At 40.1% G+C, this 26,875-nt stretch overlaps 1 protein-coding gene across 2 annotated transcripts in view; it reads left to right on the top strand.

Annotated features, from left to right (window-relative positions):
• Positions 1-2,243: 2,243 nt before the first annotated feature.
• LOC134203966 (atlastin) overlaps positions 2,244-26,875 on the top strand; it is a 95,315-nt gene continuing 70,683 nt past the window's right edge. The window contains exon 1 of one of the 2 annotated variants that reach the window (XM_062678806.1): positions 2,244-2,594. The gene's annotated coding sequence lies outside the window, so the exon portion shown is untranslated. Of the gene's footprint in view, positions 2,595-2,970; positions 2,996-26,875 lie in introns of those variants that run through there. The other variant, XM_062678819.1, reaches the window with a different exon arrangement.

Genomic DNA, 26,875 nt, shown 5'->3' with positions numbered 1-26,875 from the left:
CTTGCCTGTCAAACATTTCCCGCTCTTCAAATTTCTCTTTCCATGCTGCATGAGGGCGCACAAATGCGCGGAGACTCTACATGACTTTACGAAGGTTTGCATACATTCATGTTCCAATCAGCTGTTGAATCTCGTTAAATATCGTAACGAGTGTTTTTTAATTGCACTCATACTAATTTTCCACTCGAAATATAATGTGAAAATATTTGTTACAAAGAATTAAAAAATCAAACTAAGTTTATTATTATTATTTTCCCAAATAATAACAATACTTCTCAATACACGATCTGAATCGAACATAACCACAATCTTCAATGTTTGGCTCCGGCACAATAGAAAAGTTTGGCTTCAGTTTGACAACCAAATCGATTCTATTCGCATCACCCAGCCCCTGGGGATCCATAATAGGAAATTGCTTTCCTATAGTCGACACTATAGATAGTGGAATATATAGATGAGCGAAGATAAATCCTTTGTCTCCAAACGAACTGTCAAACGTGTCTCCAAACGAGCATGACGTCACGATTTCAATGGAAACGTTAAGGGCTGTGACGTCATACGCGCGTGTGCACGGGCAAAAAAATCGACTCAGCCGTGCTTTCGCTCATCTATAGATTCTACTATCTATAGTCGACACATAGTCGGACGTTCTAATTTGACTTTCCATAGCATTTCTAATGCATGTAATCAAATCATATATGACTGTAAGGTAGGTTCTCCCGATAGAATTGCATAGCAATATGTTGACATTGTGCTGTAATAATCAAGAGGGTGAAACGCCTGTCATCCACGGTACAATGGCACTCTACCTAACATCGCTTTTGGTACTTCTGTTTTTGGTACCCAGTTTCTGGGTAGTATACCCGAATTCAGCGCTCATTTTGGGTGATTGGTTCGTACGCAGTTAGTGCTAATTATCGGCAATTAACTTCTCCTGGCGAAAACTTGCAATTCGTTGAGGTACATCGAGCCGTTAGTGTTTGTATGGCTTCTGTATGGCGTGCTGTCGAAAAATAGCTCGTCGATACTTCCGAAATTTTGTTATCATGAATCAAACGAAATTAAAACAAATAAAAATGTACGCCATATTGACTGAATGGTGGGTAGGCGTATTATAGCTCTCTCTTCAGTCCCCTGGTAATAATTCAAAAATGGCTGGAGGGTCCACTATTGGGCATTTTACCCAAAAATATTTTTTATTTCAAGACAAAATTTTTAAAACGACTTGTCTGCTTTTGTAAACAAAGATTCAAACGACGCCCGGATAAAAATGTACTATTGGTTCAATAGTGTAAACAATTGAATTACAATACAATGTACGGTGTACAATAGGATACATTGTTTCTTGATAGTTGCACAGATTGTATCAACACTGAGGATACAATAAATCAACATATTTCTCTAATATAACAATACTTGCAATTGTTTTTTAAACGTTTTCGTACATTAGATTCATACATTGATAACTTTTGAAACGTTTCTTTACATTGCGTATAGACTATATAACAATATGTGCCTCATAGCGCCAAATATGCATTTTTTCCCTTTGAATTGCATTGTTAAACAGTAAAGTTGTCACAACTGAGAAATTAAAAATCGTATTGTCTTACTATACAAATACAATACAATCCATTGTATTTTGAACAGTTTTGTTCGGATATTTCAACAATATATTAACCATACACTCTATTGTGTGACGAAAAAAAATGTATGGAAAAATCTCAGATTTTGTATAGTTACGATGCTTAACAACCCGTACATTATATTGCGAAAACTTCATTTACATTTGAATAAATGGTTCATAACAATGCATTCTAATGTATTTCTATGATTTCATTTACAATATAATCTATTGCCAATTTAATGTTATTAATAGTAGTGTTACAATAAATTGTATTGTTATTCTGCTGTATTTTTTATTCGGGCGATTTGACGAATCTGATAGCTCTCCCACGCAAACCAACACCATGAACAGGTAGCGGAATCCTTCACCTACCTATTGATGGTATTGGTTTGCGTGGGAGAGCTATCAGATTCGTCAAATCGTCGTTTGAATCTTTGTTTACAAAAGCAGATAAGTCGTTTTGAAAATTTTGTCTTGATTTGTCCTATCGGGACGCGTCACGCAACCGTCACCAAGCGTTCGTACTGACAGACGCCAGTCGACGAAAATTGCGTCGCGTTGTGCTTTTCAAAACTGTCAAAAACGACAACATTTTTTTTTACTTTCCCTTTCCCCATTTTTGCTCCATCAGCAGCCATCAGGCCAGCCAGGAGTCAAGTCAGCAACCAAAAGTCGTCGAGAGTGAGTGAGATTTTATTTTGTGTGGTCGAAAGTCGCGAAAAAATACGAGTGTCGAACAAAATTGCTAAATATTTCCCGGAAGTATCGAGTATTCGGTTCGTAGTGCGTTGATTCGAACGGTTTTAGTGCACGGACGGGCTGGTAATGCTCGACGAGGAACCACATCCGAATCTGGATTAAAGTGTTGACAATCGAAATTCGTCGTAGAAAAAGGTGAATCCGATTATTTGGCGTGTGAAAATAGTTTCACACTTACGGCCAGAACAGCGAAAAAATCAAAAGTAAAACGGTGAGCATCTCGAAGGAAAATTATTGCAAGTAAAGAGTTGTGTGCGATTTTTTTTTTCTGGGGGAAATATCAAAGTGAGGCTTCAAGGTGAGGATATTGTGTGTTGCAGCAACACCCCGGGGTAAAACTGTGTGAGGAGGGGTCGGGCCAACCCAAAAACGAGATTACGTTACCGTCCGTTCGAATCGAGCGGAGAAAATCTTAATTTTCGACGTGACACGATTGCATTGTGCAAATAAATGTGAAGGCATTTGAGTTCTGACTGTCGTTGGAATCGACCTGAGACTCTCCGGTTGCCTCCGTCAGTTCCAAAGGTCGCCCTGCTGATAATCAGTTCCTGATACCAGTAGCGCAAGTGAGAATAATAGCAAGCTAATTGCATCCCGTTGGGGGACGCCGAGGTGAGTAACACAGGGGGGACTGCTGCGTCCCCCTCTCAAAGTAGTAGAACAGGATTTTCCCGACGGTGCGCGGCCGGTCGGTGGTTGAGCGCCGTGACACGTCGACCAAAGAGAAATAATCTTCATCCGCACGGCCAAAAATAAGCCTCGCGCACTGAGTGTTCGCAGAAAAAGGTGGTTGTCGTCGTCGTAACGAGTTTGAATTTGGCTCAATCGCCTATTTTTGATTTGTGCTAAGTATCACGAGCGAAAAGGTAAAAGTAGCGGAACGGGGTAAATGTAAAATAGCTATTCTGGCGGAGAGTCAAAACAAGCAGCAAGACAAGGGAGCCAGCAGCATAATATTATCAGTAGATCGATGATATGCAGCGGTCATAGGTAGATTCGGGGAATTAATGAAGGGGCGCAATCAGATAAGCAAAACTATCAAAACTATTCCTTATTACAATCGTTTTGCAGAGATGCTTGCTACTATAATTTGATAACTTTTTTGGTTAATTGTTCATGATCATTTTTATGCATACCTAGCAATGGCATTTAATAAGGTTCGGGATTTCGCGGGATGGTGCTGGGAACAAAAGTCGATCCTATCATAGCAAGCACAGGCCGATAAGTTGCTATAGGTGCTGGATGGTAAGACATAAGAAAGTAGTCTTACGTTACTAGGCAACGTAGTTGCACAAATTTTAGTTTGAGTTTTGCTTTCGCATCATTTAAAAAGTGACCGAAGACCGACGTGAAAAGATTAAAGCAATCAAAAAGACGGCAGCGTAACTTCTGGAAGGTGTGGCCAGTAGAAGCATAAGTACTAGAACGCTAGTGGCGCTGTACTCATTTAAATTATTTTTCCAATTTATGCTTCAACAAGCTTCAATTGGCATCATGTTGTAGTGCATGTTCAATTCCATCACCAACCGGTTTGATATTTGTAGTACCGGTACTTTGGCCGCCAGGTCAAAGTAACCTAGATGTTAGTCACGCAAACAGGAACGACATTCGCAATCTTATACTTTTGAATCAACTGTGTGGCCGAACATATCGGACCGATGATGAATAACTGTCAGCAAAGGGTTGCGAACTAAGCTGGTAGTGTAGTTTGGGCACTGTTGTCCGTCTGACATCAGACTGAGAAGGTACGTCTTGAGCGTCTGTTTACTAGGAGATGCGATTCAAACAGCTTCTGCTTGGTATCCAGCGACTGATTAACGATATGCTGTATTGCATCACTTTTTATAGCCGACAACGAAATAAGGACTTTGATTGGAAACTCGGACCTCGATTGTCAGGATCTAAAATGAACCTTGACGAGTGAGCGTTCTGGCTCGTGAGCTACAGAAGGCTAGTGGGAATGTGGTCGCTATCCAAGAGGTCCGATAATCCAGATCCGGAGAACTTGAGGTCAGAGCCGTGGATTGCACGACCAACACAGCACATCTATTACAGCAAGCAGATGAAGCGAGTAATGAGGTGGAAACCCATCGCCACACTCAACCGTGAGTACAAGAGGATCAGCAAGCGATGCTTTCACTTCTATCAGTGGAATATTCAGCGTAAGTTTCGATCACAACCTAAACAGTTTTGGAAATACCTATGTGAATGAACAGCGCCTGTGAAGGAACAGAGTCTGGACTGCCATCGTCAATGACTCTTCAACGGAGTGACAGCTGCACCACCTTGCCTGGTAGCACCAGCTATTTTCTCCCGATTTACACGTGGTATCACCTCTTTGAGCGCTGTTCCGAAACTATTCGAACTCGTGGTCATGGAGCCACTACATGCCCTTTGTGGTATCAGCCATTATAGAGTTCAATAATTTTCAAGAAAAACCAAGAATATTACAAGAAAACGATTTTATTAAAAACATGCGTATTTTAATTTTAAGGCTCTGTCTCATTTGAAGAATTAAACTTAAAAGTGACAGTTCGAAAATTAGCAAATAACCCAGTCATAAGAATGGCTGGTGCTACCCAGCAATTCCAATAAGACATCGATGCAAAATTATTCGATATCTGTCAAAAGTAATCTTGCTCTGCGAGCAGGGTTATTTCTCGGGTACTTATTCAAAAGGACGTATTTGATTTTGTAAACAAAGATTCAAACGTCGATTCGTCCGATCTGATAGCCCTCCCACGCAAACCATCACCATAGACAGATAGAAGAAGGCTTCCGCTACCTGTTGGTGGTGTTGGTTTGCGTGGGAGTGCCATCAGATTGGACAAATAAACGTTTGAATCTTTGTTTACAAAATCACATACGTCCTTTTGAATAAGTACCCGAGATTTGATAATTATTGAAATGTCACTTTAAAGTTTAATTTTAGTTTAATTCTCCAAATGAGACATATTATGCATCTCGAGATAAAATAGAATACTGCGGCTTCCTGCTGGTTGCTTCTCAGGTAATCGCGACGGTCTCTAAACACGACAGACTTAATGAAAATCTTACCCACCGTATGCACTTGTCATGATAAACACTCTCCATGTACTCAGTGACTCCGGTTGCATCTCACTAATACAATCCAACACTGCTGTGCGTTCGCGAAAAACACGTGGTTTTGTTTTGTGCGCCAAAGTTCTGCCTATCTTTTAACACGGCGACTATCTTGACGTTTACCTTCGCAGTTGAGCCTGCGAGCGTAAGACCGCCGCAGCATTCTAAAAAAAGATAAGTGCGACAATACCCTAAATGAACGATGCTGGGCAATTTGCGCCGCCACACAAAAATGAAATAGCCACACACTTTTGCATGAGATCAGTGTCAGCCTTATACAAGGGAGGGAACATTAAAAATTTACTGGCCGATCCCAGTGCAGAAGTTGCAGTTTCAGTTTGGTACTGCTTGATGTTATAAATTTTATAGCTGTCAAAATAAGACTACAACTTGGTGCCCGCACAGTTGTAAACGAAATAAATCTAGGTTTTATCTTTTCAAAAACAAAACAAACTAACATTTTTCGCGATAGTTTCTACCTAGTAGGTATATAAATAACAAAAAGTTTATCAATCATCTACGACACACCCGAACAGGAAAAAAAATCATCTACGACACACAAACACTCTAAAACACTCTAGTTCACTCAAAGTTAATTCGCGACTACGAAGGTAAATTCTCGCTTAACTTTTCAAAAGGACCTAAGTAACATTTTTTTCATGAATTAATTTGAGTACTGCAATCAAAAGCTTTCATGTTTTTCTGTTGATTGCGCTATTCAAATTAATTCATGAAAAAAATGTTACTTAGGTCCTTTTGAAAAGTTAAGCGAGAATTCTTCACGCACAGTCTGACAGTTCCTTATGGGATTTTACTGTGGAGGGACAAGAAGGGGTGATTGGCGGCCATGTTTCACGCACAGTCTGACAGATAGCAATGAGATTTTGCCATGTATTCGCGAATTGCCTATTTTCCGGGTATTGGACCACCCTTCTTCTTCTTCTTCTTCTTCAATGGCTCTACATTCCAACTGGAACTTGGCCAGCTTTTCAACTTAGTATTCTACTAGCATTTGCTCAGTTATTAATTGAAAGCTTTTTTATGGCCTCTCCAGAGGTGAGCCAGCCTTGGGCTGCAAGCCTCTTTAATAAAGAAATAAAAAAAAAAGCTTTTTTATGCCTGCCATTGCATGAGTATGTATCATGTGTGTTCAGTCAGAACAAAACATGCTAGACCGGACTGAAAACCGATCTCGCCATCTCCGGATTGACAATCCTACGCCTTTGCTCGCAAGACTACTGGAGACCCTGAACCACCCGACTCTGTCATTAATTTACAATGTTCTGAAATCTCAGATGTGAGTATGTACGGAAGATTTTGTGGAAGATTTTGGAATATGTGGAAGATTTTGATTTGAAAATTGTATTGGAGGTAACCACTTCCCTTCGATGGGACTCGAACCCACTTGAATTATTGAAACGTCATTGTTTTTTAAAGGGAAGAAACATTCAAAACCGAACAAAAAAAACAAGGATGGTGGCAATGCATATTTATTAATACAAAAATACAGAAAAAATCTATTTCCCTAAATTGCTTTTTTATACCTTTCTAATGTGATTTTTGCCTTTCTCGTACAACGAAGTTGCACCGAAAAGCTATCATTTCACTCCGAAAACGAACTTTTTAAAGAAGCCTTGGAGACCCATAGTGTTATATACCAATCGACTCAGCTCGACGAACTGGGCACATGTCTGTCTGTCCGTGTGTATGTATGTGTGTATGTGTGTGCACAAAAGCTAAGAAAAATATTAGACAACTTTTCGTATAGTAATCTTTAACCCAGGCCTGCCCAACCTTTTCAAGCCACGGGTCAAATTTCAGAATTAACATCTTCTGGCAGGCCAAACAAAATTCGGCAATTTTTTATATCCATCTCACTGTGCATATATCCATCTCATCGCTAAACAAAGAAATACGGCACCAAATTCGTCGTTTCTTTTTGTCAACATGCGTGCTCACTGCTGAAAAAAATCACAAAAATAATAAACAAACCAAATTCCTTTCCTTTGCTTTGTTTTTGATGGAATTGAAATAGGAGCTATGAGATGAAGTGGCGAACCGTTCTCCTACCTACTTTCAAAATTTTCAAACATTGAGTTTTTCATTTTTCCAGAAGAGCAAAAAAATCTTCAGAGAAAAACACGATTGAATTGGGTTGTTTAGCTAAGAAAAATATGAGGTTTTTTATAGTTTAACATAAAGAGCATGCTTTGCTGATCTCCAACATATTTTTATTTTGTTTGTAAACCTTTTATTTACATTTTTATACAGCAAACAATAAGCCATTTCAATCGATAGAATGACACTAACATTCATACAATGACAGTTGACCCATGCAGCATAAGAACAAATTTTTAGTCCCATATAAAATTAAAATGCAAATTAAAAATAGTTCCGGGACTCCAAAAATTCTGAAAAATTGGGGTTAGGCTCAGTTTTTTATGCAGATACAGAATATGTAAAAACATGTATACCCCTAAACAACCCAATTGCGTTCAAAAATAATGTTTTTAACGTAACAGGTCTTTTGGTTGCAAATACAATGGGAAACATAAAATTGTTGCCTATTCTTGAATAATCATGTTTTCGCTTTCAGTGACCGAAATTCGCAAACAGGATTCGAAGTTTTTTACTGCTTTTCGGATACATTTTATTGTTCACATCATAAAACGGTGTTGAGAAAATGGATAATTCGTAAATGTGTAATTAACAAGGTGAAGGAAACCAGTTTTCAACAACAAACTGTACAAAAATGTTTTGCGCCAATTTCGTTTCAAAAGCTTTAATGTTGGATAATAAAAGTTCGACGTGTTGATCCGTGCCTTACAGCTTTATGTTCAAGTCATTGAGATGTCTGGTAATATCTACCAGAAAAGCTAAGCCACTCGCCCATTCAGGATCATTCAGTTCGGACATTGGGTTTTCTTTATCTTGTAAAAATAGAGCGATTTCGTTTCGAAGAGAATAAATCCTCTCAAATGTGGTTCTACGAACTTCGCAACAATACAGCAAATCTCCATATTCTGCTTCCATTTTCGTCAACATAATTCAGAATTGATGGTTGTGGATCCCTCGCGTTGATAAAGTCAAGTACTTCAAGAATATCAATCAGTTTCGCCCATAGATTTTCATAACCATACCACTGTGGTTGCTTTTCCTTTCTTAGAAGTGTCACAATGCCAGTGTTCTTTACCGTCATTTCCAGTGCCGACTCCATCTGTTGTAAGGCCACTTAAGTATTTAGAAGAGTGTTCAAGTGTTCAGGTCTTTTCCGGCAGTCGTTTCACTCGTTAGGATCAAAACTGCCAATTCCTCCTTAATTTAAAGATGATCATCAACTCCCCTTATGAAGACAGCAACTTGCACCAAGTATTCAACATCGGTATTGTAATCGACTGCGAGAGAGTAGAATTTGAAGCAGGCGGCAAGTCTCCTGCAAGAACTTTTACTCACAGTGTTCCGAGGCAAACTAATGCTACTGAAGGAGACTTTCACCGTCCTAGAATAGTTTCATTCATTTTACCAAAATCTCACTAACAGCAAAACTGGCCCGTGCTGCATTTTCTGGCTTCGTGTTTGTCAGAATGAAGAGAGTTTGCTGCTTCGATAATCCACTGTCTCACAAATAATTTGAATCAATAATGGAAATTTAAATTACATGACCATCTTATTTTTTAAGCTTCTTTAACATTTGTTATCTTCCTGGTTCAGTGTAAATGTCGTATGGATGCTTAGTTTCGTAATGTCATTTCAGATCATATTCCTTCAACACAGCAACACTTTACGAACAAATTGAGAAAGCCGGCTTTCATTTGTTGAACGTAAAAACGCGGTGTTCCACATCAACCTTTCGTTTCATTGGGTCACTCTGGTCACCCAATCCAGCCATTTCAAAATATGTAAACTATTATATTTTGATTCCAATACGAATAAAAGAAATTATTGGAACACGTTAAGTTAATGGCTCGATTATAAAACTTTTTTTCAAACCGGTGATATCTTACAGTATTTATTAATAAATTATAAAAAAAAAGCTTCTTGAGCCACATATAAAAGCTTGTGGGCCGGTTATAAAGTATGTTCTACCACGGTGCGCGGGCCACAAAAAATAGAGCTGAGGGCCGCATCCGGCCCGCGGGCCGTACTATGGGCAGCCCTGCTTTAACCGATTTTCTCGCAACAAGTTTTATTCGACAGGGGACAAAGCCTTGTTGATTTGATAACGATCGACCTCTGCGTTTCAAAGTTATAAAGAAAATGGTACATCGAACCATATTAGTGCCATATAAGGTTGGTGTCTGTCTTGACTAAATGCAAGAAAGGCAGTATCACTACTCGGTGAATTAAAATGGGTTTTTCAATATATATTTTATGATGCACGAGAAAGGCATCATCGCCGCTAGGTGGATTAACCTGGGTTTTTTACCAGGCGGGTGCTGAGCTGTCAAATGTTTGTTGCCTCCAATCAGGGGTCTGCGAAGCGGCCATGTTTCTGATGCCAGCATCAAAATCATCGAATAATTTAATACGAAGGCGTAATTATAGTCGTTGAAACCTGCCATTGAAAAAGTGTTTTAAATATCATGATATTTTGGCGAAGTAGAGCGCTTGGTGCCGGTTGAAATATGATAATTTATTAAAGGCATCAATATTCTTGTTGAAATGCACCTTGCATTATACTTTCGCATAAGTATTTGAAAAATGGTGAAAAATAATTACGTCCATTTGGAAAAAATTACTTCGGAATAGTGGTTTGTTTACAAAATAGAATTCTCGCTTAACTTTTCAAAAGGACCTAAGTAACATTTTTTTCATGAATTAATTTGAGTACTGCAATCAAAAGCTTTCATGTTTTTATGTTGATTGCGCTATTCAAATTAATTCATGAAAAAAATGTTACTTAGGTCCTTTTGAAAAGTTAAGCGAGAATTGTCAGTGGGAAACCCAATTTCAACAGAACAATGGGAAACTCAAAGATGTTGGCTATTGTCAAACGTAGTGGGTAGGATTGGGGGTGCCAGATACCTGCCTCCAATCAAGCGAATGTCGACGGCACTAACACTACGCCGTAGTCTATGAAAAATAAACACTGCAGTGAGTGAGAATGTTCTGAAACGCACAAAGTTTGGATAATGCAAGAAACAACTGTTTCTGCTCAGCACAGAGTTTCTTCTACCAACATAATTATTTATCTGCATATTTCGCGTAAGGAATAAAGTGAAAACACTACATTTTCACGGTTTTGGTGTATTTTTGTTCGTTGCAATATTTAATCTAATATGTGCTTTCAACACCACTCTCTCTTGTAAAAACGGTAAACAATACAAATTTTCACAAATACCATCACAATTTATGATAGTACTAGTCGACCCGGCAGACGTTGTCCTGCGAAAATGTAGGCGAAAATGCGCGTTGAGAAGTGCCTATGCGAAATTTCCATACAAATCTTCATTTTAGTATTTCATGATTTACTCAACTTAACTAATGATTTTCCACAGAGGATATATCATATAAACTCGTCGGAAACTATAACGAATGTAACTGCTGAAGGAATGAATGAAATCCATCCAGCCGTTTTCGAGTTATGCGGATACGAACACAGACCATTTCATTTTTATTATATAGAAGATATGAGCATTTTGACATTGGAGTATAAATTTATGCGCCAAATAAGAGGGTACTGTCATACTTGCCAAACTCCATATGAAAAAAAAATCCGTTGTCGCCCCTCTGTTGTTTACACTTAATGCAAGCTTTTCGCAAGTTCAATACATATAGTCAAAGTATGTTCTTCTTCTTAGGAATGTTTCGTCGCACTGAATCTGTGTCCTGGACTTCGAAGAATAATTTCCTCATTTCCTTGAGACGCCTATGGCACGGTGTGTTGGCTTTTGTTATGGTTGCTTTGCGCAAACTCGTTCGCTCTGTGTCCCCATCCCATGCCCCAGCCTATAGGCGACATATTAGGAGGTTGGCAAACTGGAACTGATAGGTATTCATCCGACTGACTGAATGAATACCAAAACCAGTAATATATCTTCTTGTTGATTCCCACCGAATGGACAGCAAGACCGCGAATGTTTTTGTTTGCTTCCCTGTGTTCCTTTTCCACTGCGCTCGCTGTCTTCGGTGGTGGATGCACCCACCTACTTATCTTTCTCTTTGTTAGCGCTGGGAATGTGTGTTGGACCGTCGAGTAGGTGCAGTCAGTTTGCTGTTGGTACTTTTTCCAAGAGCAAGTTCTTTGTCGTTGCTGTTGACTTGCGAGAAGCCTTAGAAACGATCTAAAATGATATGGAAATAAGGAAACGTCTGCGGTGGTTCCGATCGCACCCCTGAAACGAGTTAATAACACTTGCGAGTTCGATTCGGCTATGACGTAACTGCATTTGATTATTTTAGCGGCATTTTGCTGCTTATTATAAACACCAAAGTCGTCAAAAAATAAAGAATTTAAAAGGCTTATTCTTAAACACAATATCACTACAATAAAAGATAATTGCCTATTTCCGAATTTTGATTACCCGACATAGGCAATAATTACAATGCTCGAAAACTCGATGTGCATGTTAAAAAAGTGTATTAGATATAACCACTTTCCTTCGGTGGGATTTGAACCCGCGACCTTAAGTACGCTAGACAGTCTAGCGTACTATCGGTTGTGGCCGTGGGGTCAAACCCAACCGAAGAAAAGTGATCACCTCCAAAACATACATTCTTCGAATTGAATCCTCCACATGCTGTGCATATGTAGCTTTCAACCAAACAAAACATAGTGTATAGGTAGAAAATAGTTTATTTTTACAATCGACTATGAGTAGAACTATTCGATAATACGTACAAAGCACGTGCGTTTTTAGCAAAATGTTTCAGATCATATGGAATGTTTTTTTCAACAAATTGCATTTATTTACTCTCATTAGCAAGGAATGCCAAGAAGATAATTCATCAGCTTCAACAAATTCACAATAGGTAATTGTCATATCGAAAAATACATACGTTTTAAGAAGCACGCAAAAATGACGCGCCACACTTTGTTCGTTCCGCGAGAATTAATTTTAGTCCTGTAGATAGTTTTTGTGCCAAGTAGCAAAAGGTCATTATCGTCGTCAAGTATATAAAAATTGCCGTCGACAAAGTACAACCATGTAAAAGGGGTTTCTTGTAGTAGGGGAGGACGGGGAATGATCGCCACCCGGGGCAAGAAGAGCCTCCCTTTTATTTTACCGCTATTATGCATTTTTCTCTATTAACTTTAAACACTGTTTACTATTGTACAACCCAAAACTTGACACAGAAAAAAACAACATAAAAAACATAACGGCGTCTCAAATAATCAGACAGTGGGAACTTTGGTAACATAAATGTATCGATAACATTTATAACGCCTTCATACGTTACTTCAAATTCATTATTGCCACTTGAAGAATAATGGTATGAAAGCTTCGTTCTTCGATGTCGTCATGTCGTCGCGTCATCAACGATGCGTCGAGTTGGAATGAAGACTCTACAACTCGTCGTTACTATTTCGTGCTGCAACGATGACTATTGTCAGCCCTGGCTGAATCTGTTAAGTAACGTACATTATCAAATTTACTGAAATTAGTGAAATTTTAAACTAAATTTTGTTATTTAATGTGATTTTGGTGCTATATATGAATGAAAAATAATAACTTATCGATCCAAAAAAAACAGTTTTATTGTTTTAAAATGGCCAACGTACATTAAAAGCTATTATTTTTTGTTAATATTAGTGCTCTAACACATTTCAGATACAAATAATTTGATTTTTAGAAGGGCTTTTGCCCCCGTAGAGATGCTTATCTTGCCCGTAGTATATTTGAACCAGTTGAACACAGAGTTTTAGTTCATATTTATCGGGATTACCGTTCTTTTTGATAATAGCGCTTTAGTCTAGATGCTAGGTAAGATGCAACAGAACTGTCGTATTGTAATATAGAGAAGCATGCTTGTTCAGAAGGTATGAAGTATCATTCTTAGGGTGCTCATTGCTCATTATCAAATGTTTTGAGTGGGGTATCATAACTTTCGAACAAAATATTTTCAAAAGTGTTCATATGTTTTATCATATTTTATAGATTTTCAATGAATGTACATTTGTAATTAGTGCAGATTTGTTTTGCTGTGGAACATTCATTGATCTACACACATATTTCTTTATTTATTAGTTCTTAAGTTCGTAAATAGATGAGCATGAAGGCTAAGTTAAGCAGATCGGATTAGTTGAATTGGTAAGTAATTTTGATATTAATTCATTGAGAACAATATAATAGTAGGTGCTCCATTCGATACATTTATAAACAGGTGTCGGATTCGCATCCGCCGGAATAAAACTAAAGTCGATTTTTCGCAACAAGTGAAGCACATCCAATTGAATGGAAATAAGATGGATTTTCAATACATAGAAGTCCTTCGTCAGGATTACGTACTTTTGTTAGGGTAGTAATGCTTCAGAATATATATTTGCAAGCGACAAATAACGATCTAATAAGCGTCAGAAGTGGAAAGTGTAAAGTTAAAAGCTAAAGTAAACCCGTAAATGTCCAGGACGAGTTTTTAATTTTGATAACCATATATCTCTGAGGTTTTTAGAGGTTTTCACTCGGAATTTCCACTAAAATTAAGGGGAATAGTAGAACTTCTAGGCACATGCAAATCCTCCCCTCAGGACCTTCCCCCTTTTTATGGTTGAGAAAACTAGGTGGCCCAAAAGCGTAATTTTAGGCAGTGATATATGAAACTGGTCATATTTGGAGTTTTAATAGTCTGTTTAACAGCCCGTATGAACAGAGCTATTCAATATGATTCAATTGTATGAGATTTGTGCAAATAATGTAACAAACTTTTTTAAGGCCTCCAAAACATCTGGCTGATGTCATCATGCCTAATATCAAACCGCAGCGACCCAGCGTGTCCATATAAGTCATATGAGCCCATGCGAATGCTGCATCATTCAAATAAGTACAACGCAGATGTTCTAGGTTCTCCAAAATGTCCGGGAGTTGAGTTCAATTGGTCTACCATGTCAACTACGCGTGACATCAAACCGACAACAAACCAGCGGGTCCATATAAGTCCTAAGAGCCCATATGAACGCTTCATCATTCAAATAAGTACAACGCAGATGTTCTAGGTTCTCCAAATTATCCGGGAGTTGAGTTCAATTGGTCTACCATGTCAACTACGCCTGATATCAAACCGCTGCGACCCAGCGTGTCCATATAAGTCCTAAGAGCTCATGCGAATGCTTCATTATTGAAATACGTACAACGCAGATGTTCTAGGTTCTCCAAAATGTCCGGGAGTTGAGTTCAATTGGTCTACCATGTCAACTACGCCTGATATCAAACCGCTGCGACCCAGCGTGTCCATATAAGTCCTAAGAGCTCATGCGAATGCTTCATTATTGAAATAAGTACAACGCAGATGTTCTAGGTTCTCCAAAATGTCCGGGAGTTGAGTTCAATTGGTCTACCATGTCAACTACGCCTGATATCAAACCGCAGGGACCCAGCGTGTCCATATAGGTCCTAAGAGCTCATACAAACGCTTCATCATTTAAATAAGTACAACGAAGATGTTCTAGATTTTCCAAAATGTCCGGGAGTTGAATTCAATTGGTCTACCAGGTCAAATGCGCCTGATATCAAACCGACAACAAACCAGCGTGTCCATATAAGTCCTAAGAGCCCATGCGAATGCTTCATTATTCAAATAAGTACAACGCAGATGTTCTTTTTTCTCCAAAATGTCCGGGAGTTGAGTTTAATTGGTCTACCAGGTCAATTACAACTAGTATCCAACCGAGAGCAACCCAGTGTGTCCTTATAGTTCCTTAGAGGTCATGCAAATGCTTCACCAGTCAAACAAGTCCTACGCGAATGTTCCAGGTTCTTTCAATTGTCCGGGAGTTGAGTTCAATTGGTCTACCATGTCAACTACGCCTGATCTCAAACCGATAGCAACCCATCGCGTCCATTTAAGTCCTAAGAGCCCGTGCGAATGCTTCACCATTAAAATATACCCAATTCAGATGTTCTAGGTTCTCCAAATTGTCCGGGAGTTGTGGTCAATTGGTCTACCAGGTCAACTGCGCCTGATATCAAACCGAAGGCAAACCAGCGTGTCCATATAAGCCCTAAGAGCCCGTGCGAACGCTTCATCATTCAAATAGGTACAACGCAGATGTTCTAGATTCTCCAAACTGTCCGGGAGTTGAGTTAAATTGGTTTACTAGGTCATTTACGGCTAGTATGTCCAGTATGTCCAGTGTAGTTGACCTGCTAGACCAATTTAATTCAACTCCTGGAAATTTTGGAGAACTTAGAACATCTGTGTTGTACTTATTTGAATGATGAAGCATTCGCATGGGCTTTTAGGACATGACACGCAGGGTTGCTATCTTTGGAGAACTTAGAACATCTGCGTTGTACTTATTTGAATGATGAAGCATTCGCATGGGCTTTTAGGACTTATATGGACACGCTGGGTTGCTGTCGGTTTGATATCAGGCGTAGTTGACATGGTAGACCAATTGAACTCAACTCCCGGGCAATTTGGAGAACCTAGAACATCTGCGTTGGACTTATTCGATTGGTGATGCATTTGCATGACCTCTAAGGACCTATATGGACACGCTGGGTTGCTATCGGTTTGATACCAGTCGTAAATGACCTGGTAGACCAATTGAACTCAACTCCCGGACAATTTGGAGAACCTAGAACATCTGCGTTGTACTTATTTGAATAATGAAGCATTCGCATGGGCTCTTAGGACTTATATGGACACGCTGGGTTGCTGTCGGTTTGATATCAGGCGCAGTTGACCTGGTAGACCAATTGAACTCAACTCCCGGATAATTTGGAGAACCTAGAACATCTGAGTTGGACATATTTTTAATGGTGAAACATTCGCGCGGGATCTAGGGACTTATATGGACTTGTTGGATTACTATAAGTTCATGCTTCAGGCACAACAAATTTTAATTTATTCAGAGCAACTTCACCACAACCTGCCACATGTATTGGAAGCCTTAAACAAGTTTTTGTTACATTATTTGCACAAATCTCATACAATTGAATCATATTGAATAGCTCTGTGTATACGGGCTGTTAAACAGACTATTAAAACTCCAAATATGACCAGTTTCATACAAGGGTGTTAACGATCATTCAGTAATTTGCGTTCGATCATTTAGTAGTTTGTCAATAACACATTCCAGAAGCTGAATTTCAAAATTTTGTATGGTGGACTTCTAGTGCGAAGGTTTTTCTACAACTCTGCCTAATGGTTCGTTGTTTGAATTCCACTAGTAACGGAGTTAAAGCTATAGTTTCAGTAACTTAGACTAAATGATAACAAAATTCCAATCATTTAGTTTAAGTTACTGCAACTAGTGCTCTAACTCCGTTATTAGTTGAATTCAAATAACGAACCATTAGGCAAAGTTGTAGAAAAACCTTCGCACTAGAAGTCCACCATGCAACATGATTTAAAATTCAGCTTCTGGAATGTGTTATTGACAAAATACTAAATGATCGAACGCAAATTACTGAATGATCGTTAACATCATTGGTTTCATATATCATTGCTTAAAATTACGCTTTTGGGTCACCTAGTTTTCTCAACCATAAAAAGGGGGGAAGGTCCTGAGGGGAGGATTTGCATGTGCCCAAAAGTACATGTATTCCCCTTGATTTTAGTGAAAATTCCGAGTGAAAACCTCTAAAAACCTCAGAGATATATGGTTTTCGAAATTAAAAGCTCGTCTTGGGCATTTACGGGTTAAATATCTGAGAATAAAATATGCCTTTTCTGTTCTTTCTTATTGATCTGCATTTTTAACAAAATCGAAAGACACAGGATAAATAACGATCAAATTTATTCAATCAATAAATATATTTCATTAGTAAATACTATCAAAAGTACGTGCCAACTTTATGGATTCCATATTAGGCACTTATTATTTTGATGTTACTAAACATAGGAGAAGATTTATCGGCTACACACATACTATTCATTGGGTAAAACTCATTGCAAAATCCATGTGGGTTGGCATATACATCTAATGATTGGTTTTTCTTGAGTGATGCAACAGTTAAATACAAAGCCGTCGCGTAGATTCCCATCGCCCTTGGCGAAACCATCGTTGGGCGCCCTTCTTTCTCTAAAGGAATTAAAAAGCGCAAATTTTACATTCAAGGGCTAAATATTCACAAAATTCCTAGAATTTTTTAACGAAAATAAACAAACGCAATTTTTTCTCTCCCAAATCTACGCCTTGTTAGATCTAGTAGATGGGTCAAGAAAGTCCAACTCTAGTCTAGGAAAAAAAAAACAAGGAAAGCTCAAAATAGAGCTAGGTATCGCCATTGGAACTATTCAGATCAAGACAAATCCAACGCTGGAGAGAGTCTTTCAATGGTTTGGAGATACCATTGGGCCTAGTTGGGTTAGTGAAACCCAGCTCTAAAGTGGATTGATTGGTGTTCGGAATCGCTATCAGTCCTAATCAAGAAAAATTCAAATCTGTTGTGGTTTGGTTGTTCATATGAAGTAACTAATAATCTTAGTTTGGTCAATATGGAGTGAGTTAATCGATGGTCGGAATCACTATGAAACCTTGTTGGATCAAGTGGGTTGGTAAGGTTGGTGGATGAAATCGCCATCGAATCTATTCAGATCGAGTAAATACCAACTCCGGTATGGGTCTGATTATGTGGTTTGGAACCACTACTTGACCTAGTTGGGACAATGAAACCTAAATCTACAATGGTTCATGGTCGGAATTGCCATCGGTAGAGGAAAGCTAAAAATTCCAACTCAGGATCAATCTGCATTTAATTGTTACTAGAAGAAAAGAAGAATAATCTGTAATGAACATTCCATTCTATTAATGCCCACTAACAATTTTAATAAAGCAAAAAGTATGAATTCAAATAGAAAAACCGAATATTTTTTCCAGTACATCCAGGTTTTTTTATGCGGTCGGAATTCATTAATTTTTCGGTTAACCTGAACTTTCACAGCTTTTTAAATACCCCCTGAATGTTCTTTGATTTTTTTCGTGGGTTCAACTCATTGTTTCATTGACGCTGAAGGTCTTAAACGACTAAAACCAAACCGTGTAAAAAAAACTGGGTGTATTTATTTCTCACGTATATTAAATATTATGGTTATGGTAGTCCTACGAAGTCCCATTGAAGTGGATAAAAAATCAACCAATTGTATCCACACAATATGGGTATCAAACAAATCAAAAATGATTTTCGAAAAACTGTTCCTGTCCCTGAAAACCCGTAGGAGCAAGCATTTTTTAGTTTTGGAGCCTCTTCCCCTATTCGAGTTCAACAGATTGTATCGAGAAAGGCATAATCACCACTGGGGGAAAAATTTGGGATTTTTTTTGACTTGAATGACCAGTCCGGCCTGGTGTAGGATTTCGAAGGAGTCTTTGCTGCATACGTCTTCTATAACATTTGTAACAGCAACGTTAACAACAATTGTTGCTTGCCACTTGATCTGCGTAAGTGCTTGCATCATAGGAACGAGAGTCACTCTGTTGAAATCGAACGCCGAAGGACTTTTTATGTTTTCAAACTGAATTAAGACGGAAATATCAGTGTTTCCAGTTTCGGATACTTTTTATGCGGATAGATTTTATCATTTTTTTGTCTATTTTCACAACATTTGAATTACAACCTTATTTTGATTCTATTTTTTGTGGATTTTTTCTTGGCGTAAACTCAATATTTGAATAAATCCAAAAGACAGAATTTGAAAAAATCCAAAAGACGTGTAGAATGCTATCCCAAAGTAGATTCAAGCATTGTGTCGGCATGTGCGATCTCAAACAGTTAATTGACGGAAGCTCGTTATTGGTCACATTCCAAACCAGTCCTGATTGATTTTATACACCATACTAGAGCGCCAAATCGTTGTTGTTCAACAGCGAAAACACTGCGCCAATGGAACTGATTTGATTATCGCTGTACCGTATCATGTTTACGACGCAAATATAGTGCACCGCAAATATAGTGCACCGATATTAAATCTACGATTGGGTACTGTAATCCTAGGGTTAGGGACAAAAGGTCGAAAGACAAAAGGTCGAAAGGACAAAAGGTCGAAAGACAAAAGGTCGAAGGGACAAATGGTCGAAAAGGACAAAAGGTCGAAAGGGACAAAAGGTCGAAAGGACAACACGTCGAAAGGACAACACGTCGAACGGGACAAAAGGTCGAAAAGGACAGAACGTCGAACGGGACAAAAGGTCGAAAGAAACAAAAGGTTGAAATGGACAAGGAAATTAAACGAAGAAAGTCAATCTAGCACCAAAGTTGCACTACACAGTTAGCAAAAACTCTGCTCTTTTATTTTTCACTATTTTTATTTTTTATTTTTAACAATTAAATAAAATTTATTCAGTGAGTACAACTAATAGATGGATGTTGAGTTTTCTAAATGTCACTTCGATCTGTCAAAATGGTGCACGCCGCACATCAAATACACCGACGTATATTACACGCCTGCGTGCCTGTGGAGTACACTATTTTGACAGATCGAAGTGACATTCATAAAACCTAGATATTCATCTATTATTTGCACTCATTGAATGAATTTTATTTAGTTGCCAAAAATAGTTTTAAATAAAAGAGCAACTTTTTTGCCAAATGTTCCGATCTTCTGTTCCTTTCGACGTTTTGTCTTTTCAACCTTTTGTCCTTTCGACCTTTTGTCTTTCGACCTTTTGTCTTTCGACCTTTTGTCCTTTCGACCTTTTGTCATAGATTCGTAATCCTAACCCACAGCTGCTCGCCACCTCTAAGTACTTTCATCTATTTGAACAGTTGAGATCGTCATGAAATACATTTACCGATTACCAAATAGGAAGCGTTCTGCAAAAATGCTTCGACATCCTACCAGGTGGCCTTATGACAGTTAACCGGAACCTCAGCCATTGCCGATGAAAAGGTGGATGTTGGCAAATTCAGCAGTTTCCTTCCCTTTCTCATTGACTTGGCGTACCTAGCTGTTTCCAGTTGAAATTATTTTGTAGATTTTCTGTTTGTGATTTGCTCAAACTTTTATTTTTTAGTCGTAGAGTAGAGTGGGGCAAGAGTGCGCGTGGGGTAAGAGTACGTTTTCGATTTTTTTAAGTAATAAAAAAGATAAACTAGCAGCACTGTATCAGTTTGACAGGTATTCTGGCCAACTATTATCATGTGTAATTGTAAACGATTTGAATAAACAACAAGGGAGATATGGAGAAAGTTAACTTTTTGGTCATTTTGCTAAAAATAATTGGATTTCTGCAACTAGTATTTCATTACCATATATACGTTCAATCAGGTGAACATTATACCATTTCGATAACCTATTGTATAGAGTACTTTATGGTACAGAACACCAATCCGGTTGGTTTTCCAAGAAGTCAAAACCATTACTTGAATAGTTTTTGGGACTGTGGGGTAAAAGTACGCAGGAACCGGTGGGGCAAGAGTACGCATATGAATCTTCAAGTTATGATGTCAAACCCGTATCTCCGGCCGAAAAAAGACTTCTTCCGCAGCGTAAAGATCCGCAACTAAAAAAAAGGGACAGAATTTGAAATTATCACAAGTTCTTATGATAAGTTGACTTAGCGAACAAAGCACTGAAGCGAAATAATGAAATTGTATTAAGACTTGTTGTACACCTAAACATAGTACGAAAACACAATTTCATCTAAATGATAATTTCATTTAATCAAAAGAAACATTCATAAATTACGCAACGTTAGGCTGGGAGGGGTTGTGAGATGTGTGACGATCCATATAATTTTTAGAGGATTCATACAAATAGTGTAAGATAGGGGGAGGGGTGATGAAATAGCCAAATTTTACGTTACGTGATTAGTGGACTTTCTTTAAGGAAAATGCCTTTGTATACGCCACGCGAAACCTGATATATATTTTTACCTCTGTAGTTTTTTGTATATATAAAAAACAATGGTTTTTCGTATGAAAGTGCACATTTTTAGGACCCCCTCCCCCTTTAAGAGTTACGTAATCTTTAAACATTCTCTAATATATGCTCATTAAACATCAATTGAATGTTATTAACTCTTATTTGTGTTAATATATACTTAAAGCACATGATTGGATAAATGCGTACTCTTACCCCACCGGTGGGGTAAGAGTGCGTTTTTCACTTGTCCTGCAATAAGGGTTCTACTAAAACGAATCTCAATAATTTCAATATTTTTTCCACTGGGTAACATAAAGGAAGAGTATATGAATCATCGACACTGATTTGATATGCAGAAGCTTGCTTCATAAGGGCCACATGATCGATTGAAAACTAAGTGCGTACTCTTGCAGGGGCGAGCTTTGGTAGAGTCAATCATTTTTCAGTTATTTTCCACCGCCAACTTCGACCACTTCATCTGGGCGATTTCATGCAAACAGACTTCATTGGCCTCGACTTTTGCATCCACATACGTCATAACAATGTCCATCTTGCCAAGGTACTTCAGCATCAGTTGGCTAGTTGCTTCGATGTCCCGGCCTATGGCGCGGACCGATGAGGCCATCTTGCTATCAACCTTCCCTACTGCTGCACTTTATGGTTAGGCAGCAGCATATTTCGGTGAAAATCAGACTTCCGTTTGATGCTCGTCTTTCTCCAAATTGGTCATTCAAGTCCCGTACAGCGAACGAGTGTTTACTCGGTCCCTTTAGTCTACATACATTCTGGCTTTCTACATCTCGATAACCTCTCTATCTCGATATCTCTCTATCTCGATGTGTTCTGATCATATTATGTTCAGGATTCACTCTTCTCATGTCGATATGTTCAAACTTTTAGGCTATTAGACCATCTTTGAACAATAGAGCTTGCTGACGAGGAAGAATTGGATTTCCTTTGCGCTTGAAAGAGAAAGATGATTAAACGTTAGCAACCCTTATAGAGCTTGCTGACGTTTACTCATCCTTCTCTTTCAAGCGCAAATCCTATCCCCTCCGTGCGCGTGCAAGAGAAAGATGATTAACGTCAGTAACGCTTCCGAAGCGTTTCCCGATGAAAATAAAATCTATCCTTTCTGTGCGCATGAAAAAGAAAGATGACTAAACGTCAGCAAGCCTTATAACAAACACATCAACAATAAGAAATGACATTTGTTTTGTTGTCGTTTTTCACAGCAACAAGCTTATTCGGATCTAGTACCCATTTCAATTTTTCTTCCATTCCTCGATCTGTTCTATCTCGATGGTCCCTTTGACTTCGAGTATATATCAGTCTTGGAGTTCTTTGAGGTCCACAAGCAAGAGTATCATACTCATGACCAACTTGGAAGTCGAAGTCGCTGAAGGCATGAAATGAGGAAAAGGAGTTCAAAGCTCAACTTGAATGTTGCAGCCTGGAACCAGTGGCCGTGCACAAGACTGCTCGTCACGACAAGGCGAGAAGATATTGCGATCAGCTTTACCCAGTCCATATGAAGCAAGGGTATACCAACTCGGAGTACCTGGTCAGCAATATAAATTACTCCGTCGTGTTGCTTGGGAGAATTATCGTAAGCTTATCGTCGCTCCTCATGGCCTTCAAGACATCGGCATAGCTTTTATCGTCAGACTTGACAATGATTGCTTCGCCTCTGTCTTTCCGCTTACCGTTGCCATTGGAAGGCGCACCTTTTGCAATACGGGCTCTACCCTTCTTAGCAGATGTAAGATGCGTTCCACCTGCCTCCTTGCCTGCGGCTTCTTTCGCTCGTCGCTTCGCCTTCTTGGGATTCACAACCACAGTCCAGGGTTGTTCATCGTCCCGGCGTACTTCAGTTGCCCTCCTAGGTGGAGGCACTGACTTCCTCTGTTCATTAGGGTCGGGAATTTGCACGGCGTGATACAGTTTCCTTCCTTGGTGGAGGAACTGCTTTCGATTTAGCTTCATTCAGGTCGGCCTGCACGACATTACTTAGCTTCGGAGTTTTTCCGCTAACGGCCATGCGTTTCGAAGTTCTGCGGTATGGCTCTCGGCCAACCGCTTCTTATCAGTGAGGCGACGAATCTTTGATTCAGCCTCCTCACTGACCTTTGCCGCCTGGCTTATCGCCAACTCTTTTTCCTCAGTAAGAAGGCGAATCTTCCGTTCTGCCTCCTTACTGTCCTCTAGTAGGGACCTCCACTCCGACTTCGCATCTACCACCACCGAGCAGAGGGTTGTACCACCGACGAACCGACGTGTCACCCCATGGAAAATAATTCAAATTTACTGCCCACGACGCCATGATGAAAAATCATCGAACACTATCATCACCTCCATAATGGCTCGCGAAGTTTTCATAGCTCAGCCACCAAGCTACGTGTATTAACATAGCAGCGGAGTTGTGTCTTAGCTCATTTGACAGGAGTGATCGCCCGCAAAATCGAACGACCGTTAAAAAGTGTGAGACAATCAGAGAGCGCCAGTGACACGTCGGTTCGTCGGTGTTAGTACGGTCTGTTTGAAGTCCCTACTATATCTGCAACGGTTGTCCAGAAAAGACATAATCACGTCCGTAATGTCCGTGATCACCTCCATTTTCTGGCCGCCGCCTTCCTCGTGGCTGGTCATCAACGACTTGATGACCTGGGTTAGAGTAGGGCCGTCCATTTTTACATCAACCGGCACATCCTCAGACCCACCATGAGCCTCCCCGTCGCCTTCCCCCGGCGATCTTTGGGGTGACCTATTAAGGCTACTTCGTCTGGTGAAAGGATTATCCTTTTCCCCAAACTCGCCATCAACATTCTCAACGGTATTTTTGTTTGAATTTGAAAAAATCATTGCTATTGGGTCCCCCTTACGGCTGCTATAGAATTCTGCTGGAGTAGTCGCCTATTGTGATCCCATGGTTATCTATACATACCTTGCGACATGCAGGGAGGCCATGCGAGGGTTGACACTTGCGTGTTCAGAGCCAGATCAGCGCAAGTCAGGAATGTGCATCTGAGCCTACTCCCAGGCAGTTGGTCATACTGGTGGCAGAATGGTACCGCGTGATATAAGGCCCGCCATGGTTTTACGGGACGGAAGACAGCCTGGCCATTAGCCCATTCGCCGTTTCAGGTCAGTGTAACCCGGCCTTACTAAGAGAATAGAATGACCCGACTACCAGCCCTCGCTTCACAGTATTACAATATCCAAAGACAAAGCCAGTAGACATGCAGCCAGTATGCCATAATCAGGATATCACTGGCGTTAATCTTGATGTGCCCATTGGCACTCCCTGGGCTATTGCGTGCTTTGAGCGGCACACGGTCGCTTTGATAGGGCCTGCTTACGGACTCATGCAGCTTTTTATAGAGATTTGGCAGAGCCCACTACCAAACCCCATCACTACCTGGTAGGCCCCCTGACTCACAGATACCTAGGGGAGGGGTCATCAGGCCCTTGGACATAGTCCCTGTTGCCCGTAAAAGCAAAACGCCATACTCTGGATTCGAACTCGTGACCTCTGGAACGGGAAGCGGTTACTACACCACAGCACCACTGCCTTCCAATCCAATACACTGTCTCTGGGTCTGCCTCTACAGCGATGCTCAGCTGGGTTCCAGTCTAGTGCTTGTCCACAGATTTCGTTTCCATCACTGCGTAAGTTGTGGCCGACCCAGTGATCCTGAACTTCTGTTGCTATCGGCAACAGAAGTGACAACGACGATGAAGCTAGTTGTTTGAGATCCATTTGTGAGGCCACCAGGCAGGAGTTATGTACTGCAGACATCTGTTTATGAACACATGAAGCCATTTAGGGGTTCTCCACTGGTACACACCATGTTTCGCTAGCGTAATCATACTAACTTTTGTTATCTAGGTCGTCGCTCCTGCTCGGGCACGTACCAGTATGTTGTCGTTTACGATGAGGAATAGTAGCGGTGATAGAATATATCCTTGCCTCACACCAGCTACGACCCGGATTGGGTCGGACAAACCCCATTGTACAGCACCCTACAAGAAAAGGCCTCGTACTATGCCCCGATGAAGCAAATGACTTTCTCAGGGACCCTCTTGCATCTCTGGGCGCCTCACATATTCTCGTGATTGAGACGAAAGTCGAAAGCTTTTTCATAGTCAATGAATACCAAGTAAAGGGATCCTTAGAATTCATTGACCAGCTCCAGGAATGATATGGAACGTGACAATATGGTCCACACAGGATCTTCCGGCACGGAATCCGGCCTGCTACCGCCGGAGAGTCGCATCGATGTTTTCCTGAATCCAAGTGAGGATAACTTTGAGAACGTTACACAGCAACATAATACCTCGGCAGTTATCGCATACAGTCAGGTCATCATTTTTAAGCACCTTCACTAAGATACCTTGCCTCCAGGCGTCAGAAAAAGGTGTCCCAGATATTACAAAATACACGGTGCAGTAGTTGAGCGGATGTCATGTCAGCTTTGAGCATCTCGGCTGACATGCGATCGACCCCTGGGGCTTTGTTCGATTTCATGTTTTGGATGGCTGTTTGAATCTCTAGCAGTGATGGAGCTTCGGTATTGACGCGTGTTACACGTTGGATACTAGGCAGATTATGCCGAGGTGGTTGTGGCCTGGCTGGCACTTGAAAAATTGTTCGAAATGCTTGAACCAGCGTTTCAGTTGGGCCGATCAATAACTGACCATTCGTGTCTTTCACAGGCATCGTTGCATTCATCTCCGTCCCGCTTAAGCGTCGTAGAGGAGGCGAATGTCCCCGGTTGCTGCGACTCTCTCTCCTTCGTCGACCAGATAGTCCGCCCACGCTCGCTTGTTCCGTCGATATGAGCATTTCACTTCCTTTTCCAGATACGAGTATCGTTGACGGCCTAACACTGTGGCTCCGCTGGTTTTATTCGCTCCATCGCGGCTTTGGCTTCTCTTCGCTTCTCTATCTTCCTCCAGGTCTCGTTTCACAGTGGCATCGTCCAGTCGGCGTGTGTTGAACCGTCGACCAACTACCTCCTCCTGCCGACGAATCCGCGCAATGCGCAGGTGTGTTTCACCGATGAGGAGGTGATGATCAGACGCGATATCGGCACTACGTTTATTGAATAATTAGGAAAGCTTTGATCACCGCGTGACTTCATCGAAATTAATTTATTGGCTTTTTTCGGTGATAATTATACTACTCAAACCGAAAGGGAGTAGATGAAAGTAATGAAGATACAGATTCGATTGACTCCGCAAGCGAGCGTCAAGTGTGAAATGAATAGAAACTAAAGATTAGCAGAGGGCCATATGAGAGAACAAGCATTGTTGAAATCGCTGTTATTCTGCCTAACGTCCACCCAGGAACGGCTTGGATAGTGACGTGGTGATCACTGTACCAAGCGATTTCAACCTGCTAAAGTGCTGTTCGGCAAG

Source organism: Armigeres subalbatus, chromosome 1 (assembly GCF_024139115.2).
Source record: "Armigeres subalbatus isolate Guangzhou_Male chromosome 1, GZ_Asu_2, whole genome shotgun sequence".
Classification (NCBI taxonomy): domain Eukaryota; kingdom Metazoa; phylum Arthropoda; class Insecta; order Diptera; family Culicidae; genus Armigeres; species Armigeres subalbatus.
The sequence above is the reverse complement of the archived record's forward strand: the minus strand, read 5'-3'. Positions and strand labels throughout refer to the sequence as shown.